The sequence below is a fragment of the Bidens hawaiensis genome, unplaced genomic scaffold, assembly GCF_021521415.1.
Source record: "Bidens hawaiensis isolate Kalapana, Puna unplaced genomic scaffold, B.hawaiensis_p1.1 tig00007427_1, whole genome shotgun sequence".
Lineage (NCBI taxonomy): Eukaryota > Viridiplantae > Streptophyta > Magnoliopsida > Asterales > Asteraceae > Bidens > Bidens hawaiensis.
The window spans coordinates 1-5,827 of record NW_027491518.1 but is presented as its reverse complement, the minus strand read 5'-3'; the positions used below and the strand labels follow the sequence as shown (position 1 = coordinate 5,827).

At 38.2% G+C, this 5,827-nt stretch overlaps 1 pseudogene across 1 annotated transcript; it reads left to right on the top strand.

The window, feature by feature from the left end:
* The first annotated feature begins 2,351 nt into the window (after nt 1–2,351).
* On the top strand, nt 2,352–5,823 carry LOC143635301 (uncharacterized; annotated as a pseudogene). The gene is made up of 8 exons (XR_013154032.1): nt 2,352–2,993; nt 3,661–3,886; nt 4,094–4,336; nt 4,424–4,536; nt 4,631–4,729; nt 5,190–5,277; nt 5,448–5,675; nt 5,760–5,823. The product of XR_013154032.1 is annotated as an uncharacterized LOC143635301 (transcript).
* Nucleotides 5,824–5,827: the final 4 nt, after the last annotated feature.

Sequence of the window (5,827 nt, the reverse complement as noted above, 5' to 3'; positions counted from 1 at the left end):
GGGCGTCAGTGCTAGTTAATGGATCTCCTACTCGGGAGTTTACATGTTACCGGGGTCTTAGACAAGGGGACCCGTTATCACCTTTTTTTTAATTATAGCTATGGAGGCGTTGTCGGGGTTTTTGAAGCGTGCGATTGAAAGGGGTCTCTTTCGAGGGCTGAATTTTGGTAACAACGGACCTTTATTTTCACAACTTATTTACGCTGATGACGTGGTTTTTATCGGTGAATGGGGGAGACAAAACGTGTGGAACTTGCGGAGGATTCTCAGATGCTTTTATATGGTGTCGGGCTTAGGGTGAATTTGGCCAAGTGCAGACTGTTTAGAGTGTGTAACACCCAAAGTGAAAAACAACAGTTGGCTAACTGTCTAGGATGTCGAGCGGGGGACTTCCCGTTTAAGCACCTGGCCTCCAAGTCGTGGCTAACATGAACCTCATTAAAGCATGGGACCTGGTGGTAGAGTTGTTTAAAAAGAGATTATCGGGATGGAAAGTGAAGACCGTGTCGTTTGGGGGTCGAGTTACGGTGATTAGATCAGTGTTAAACGCCCTCCCGACTTATTTCTTTTCTCTATATCGGGTTCCCGATGGGGTTTTGGATAAGTTGGACAGGTTGCGAAGGGCGTTTTTCTGGGGAAGTTCGGATGATAAGGCAAAAATTAATTGGGTTTCATGGCATCGGGTCACGGCTCCGAAAGAATATGGAGGCCTCGGGTTGGGGTCTTTGCGTGATATGAATCAGGCTTTGTTAGAAAAATGGTGGTGGTGGTGGTTTAAAGGGGAATAAGATAGATTATGGAGAAGGGCAATTTGGGCTATCCATCACTCGTCGAGGGATTGACAGAGTATACCGTAAAGATTTCGGTACCGGGCCCATGGAAGCAAGTCAGTCGTATCTCGAACGAACTTAATTTATTGGGGCTTAACGTGGAGTTGTTGGTGAAGTAGGTGGTGAAAAGTGGGAATGGACACTTTTTTGGCTAGATTTTTGGATTGGAGATGACATTTTGCGGGTCAAATTCCCTCGGTTATTTGACCTGGATAGAAACAAGGGTTGTCTTGTGATGAATAGGCTGGTAATGGTAAATGGGGATATTTGCGGTACATGGGATTGGCGGAGACAGCCGGCCTCGGTGCAGGAGGTGGAGGAACTCAGGTCTTTGTTATCCCTTTGTCAAAATGTGCAACTTGGGGTTGAAGATGATAATGTTAAATGGGACTTGGGGTCGGCCGGAATATTCTCCGTTTCAAGTATTAAAGAAAAAATAAATGAGTTAACTTTGATCCCAGTTGACTATAAATTTGAGTGGAATAATTGGGTCCCTAGCAAAGTCGGAATTTTGGCGTGGAGAGCGGAGTTGGATAGAGTCCCGGTTTTAACCTTGTTGGCGAAAAGAAACATTGGGGTTGAGTCGTTGGTATGTACGGTGTGTGGTTTGTTAGATGAGACGACCGAGCATGCTTTCGTTTCGTGCGAACTAGCCCAGTTGGTTTGGCATGCCATATCCACTTGGTGTAAGGCACCTCCTTGGTTCGCATTCTGTGTTCGGGATGTTCTCAATCTACATAAGTTCACAAAATTCTCCAAAAGAAATGCGAAAGCATTTCACGCAATTTGTCTCATCACATTATGGTGTTTATGGAGGGTCAGAAATGACATGGTGCATATCGGTGCAGTGGTGACTAGTGGGAGCGTAGTGGAGAACGTAAAAAAATTAAGTTTTCTTTGGGTTAAAACCAGGTCAGGAGGGTCGTATTTATCGCGGGAGGACTGGGAACGATTTGTATTGTAATGGTTTGTGGTGATTCCATGCTAGTGTAATTTGGGCTAGGACCAGTGACTTACTGTGCCAGCTTGGGTGTTTGTTGTTTGATTGTTGATGATCTAATATATTTGCTTTTGTTTGCCGTTCGAAAAAAAAAATCGTAAACAAACCCCTCAAACGCAAGTAACCGACTGTCATGCTCACGACCACGACAAACCCTCCCTCGTGTCCTATCCTAATCCTAGTCCTCCTACCTTATTTATCACTTGCTACAATACAAAACCTCATTCATTAATATAATAATAATAATAATACGACCTCACTCACATGATTACTTTTGCTTCTTCATCACCGTCAATCCATCCTTTTGGTCTCATCGTACGCCTACTCAAAAAATTCAACTTATTATTATTATCATCATCGCAAGTAACCCAAACTCAACAAAAGAATATGCCATTTATTATCCCTAAATAAATTTCTAAGCTTCTAATCTATAACCAACAGACATCACTTTCTTTCTTTCTTTTTCTATACTTATTAAAGAAAGGTACTACTATATCTCTTAACTTATGTTTTTTTTTTTCTCATAATTGCCTGCTTGAATTTGATTACTAGTGGTTTAACTTGTAATGGGTATGTTTAATTTTCATAATTCACCTGTTTTTTGCTTTAATTCTGGAATTCTGTATCTGGGTTTTCTTCATCAAACCCTAATTTTGCAATTTCTACTGTATATATTATCTTTTTCACCTATCTGTTCATGGGTCAGAATCAAATAGTAAGATAATCAGTTAATCACCGTTTATTTGAAACGGATCATTTAGTTAGCAGAAAATTAAACTATAATCAGTTGATCCAAACACTTAAAATCAACCATTTGTGACTTTAGGATCACTGCATTAGATTCAAGATTGAAGATTAAAGAAGATGGGGTCAGATAAGGAGCATGGTGGTCTGCTAGACACCATAAACATGATGAGAATGCGGACCATTCTAACCCACACATACCCTTACCCTCACGAGCATTCCCGACACGCCATCATTGCGGTTGCTATTGGCTGCCTGTTTTTTATTTCATCAGACAATATGCATACACTCATCCAGAAGCTAGATAACAACATCAAATGGTGGTCCATGTACGCCTGCTTACTAGGGGTTTTCTATTTCTTTTCTTCCCCTTTTTTAGGGAAGACGATTAAACCGAGCTATTCAAATTTCAGTCGATGGTAAGTTACCTTTTTAGTGTTTATCAGTCATTTCTTTATTGTAGCATGAAAACAAACAAACGTATCCAGTATTGGGGGGGGGGGGGGTGCATGGGTCGGTTTGGATTGGTTTTGGTCCAACACTGTAACTATAATTTGTTTGACATGTTTGTTTAGTTCAGTTATGGGTAGTTTAACCGTGAACTAGAATTGATAATAAAGTGTTATGGGCCTGACTAAAATAGCTCAAAACAATGTAATTGGGCTTGAAGTTTTTTAACCACTTATTAAATGGGCTTGAATAATTTGAGTTTTACCGTTTGACATTTGTATATATTATACATAGCATTCAAAAATATTTATATAATCCATAATATTAATGCATATTGGTTTAGTTCAGTTAACCGTTTGTTTACTATAATCGGGTTGGGTCGGTTTTTTCGGTGATGGAAATATTGATGACCATAGCTGACCAACTACTTTCGGTTTATAAAAAAACATTAAAGGTTCTTTTATTAGGTTTGGGTATATTGGTTTACGGTTTTATGCACACCCCTACCCAGTACGATCCTGCTCATAGCAGAGCTATTGGTAGGATACATAGGCTGCTCATGCTGAGACCCTCTGTTTCAAAAACCCATTTTTTAGGTTAGCATCAAAATACGTTAATTTTCGAGTTTTTTTGCAGGTATATTGCATGGATATTAGTGGCGGCTGTATACCACCTTCCCAGTTTTCAGTCAATGGGGGTGGATATGAGGATGAATCTCTCATTATTTTTGACAATATACATTTCGTCTATTTCTGTACTTCTTGTCTTCCACTTGGTTTTTTTGGGACTTTGGTATGTGGGTCTTGTTTCTCGTGTGGCGGGGAGGAGACCTGCGATCTTAACCATTGTTCAAAATTGTACAGTAAGTCTGTTATCTTAAGTTTATAGGTATTTTAGAGGTGGCAAAATGGGCGGGTTTGGTAACTTGTTAGGATCAAACAGTTAAATTTTGGTGTGGTCAACAAAGACCCATTTGACTCATTAGAACCCGAATCGGTGCATTCATAAGCGAATGTGTTGAAATTGGCGTTTTAACTTCTAAGCAGTCATTCTGTGATTATTTATGTAGGTGTTAAGTATAGCGTGTTGTGTATTCTATAGCCACTGTGGCAATCAAGCTTTGAATGAAAAACGATTGGGCCGAAGGGATTCGGGCCTGTTTTCACTTTGGAAGAAGCATGAACCTAGCATTTGGCTGTCAAAGTTTTTAAAAATGCATGAATTAAAAGATGAAATATGCAAATCTTGGTTTGCTCCAGTGGGGTCCGCTGGTGATTACCCGTTTCTCTCTAAGTGGGTTATATACGGAGAGGTATGATTTGCGGCTCTCAGTTTGTTCATTATATCATTTTGGAATTGATTATGTGCCGACTTACATTTGATTTTTTTTTTGTTTTAGTTCTCCTGCAGTGGCCCGTGTGAATCATCAGATGAAATTTCTCCAATTTATTCGTTATGGGCAACGTTTATTGGGCTTTATATGGCTAATTATGTGGTGGAAAGATCAACAGGGTAAGGAAGACAACTTTAAATTATTTTTTGCTTCTTATTTTGCATCAAAAATTAGAAAACGAAACAGTTTTTAATTAATGATTTTAATCATCAGATGGGCTCTCACTCATCCCCTGTCAGTTGAAAAAACCGAGAAGTTGAAGAACAAGCAGATGAAGCCTAATTTTTTGGATATGGTTCCTTGGTATTCAGGGTATATATTTTTTAAGTCTCTTTGTGTTTCTTATATATGTATTATATACGGATGCGTTCTTTTGAGAACCAATGGTATGTTGAGAACTGCATAAGAAATGTACATTTTGCTCCAACAAAAAAAGTAAAATTAAAAATCAGATGTTTATTTATATCTCCTCACTTTTTCTTCGATTTTATTTCTTCTCCGCTCCTGAATTCTTTAATAAAAAGTGATTTAAAAATGTGCATATATTGTATGCGCATTTAGATAAAAATACCATGAATAATAATATTTAAAAAAAACGAAATTTGTAAATATTAAAATCTACATGCGTTCTAGTCAATTTATTAATAAACAGTACAAGATTTAATGTTGTTCTCGTAGTTCTCAACATAATATTTGTTCTAAAGGGAACACTATCCTATATGTGTGTGTGTGCGTGCGAATCTTTATCTGTGTTTATGCATTTGTGTTGCAGGACATCGGCTGATTTATTCAAGACTGTGTTTGACCTCATTGTATCTGTGACCGTATTTGTTGGAAGATTTGACATGCGGATGATGCAGGTTCAAAATTTTCCTATCTAATTCACCTATTCTTGAAAATAATTGACAATATTTGATAAGTTTTCTTTATTGTGTTCTTATTATGTGGAATTTTACATATTTGACCAATAATGAATATGCGCGAAGATGATTTTGATTTAATTAACGCAAAATAATGGCTTATATTTTAGGCGGCAATGAGTAGGGTTCACGAAGGGGAAAAAGAGGATTTTCTATACGATCATCTTAGTGAAAAAGATGAACTATGGTTTGATTTTATGGCTGATACGGGTGATGGCGGGAACTCATCTTATTCGGATTGCTCGGCTTCTTGCACAACCTTCACTTACAGTCTTCAATGATGATTCTACACTACAATTGCCCCGTGGAGACCTCCTTCTTATCGGAGGTGATCTTGCGTAAGTTACACAATAAATCATTTGTTTTTGTCATTCTTATTATATTTGTTATGTTTTATCTATTTTGTGCATATTATCCTTCAGGTATCCTAACCCGTCAGCATTTACTTACGAAAAGCGTTTTTTTCGTCCTTTTGAGTATGCTCTTCAAC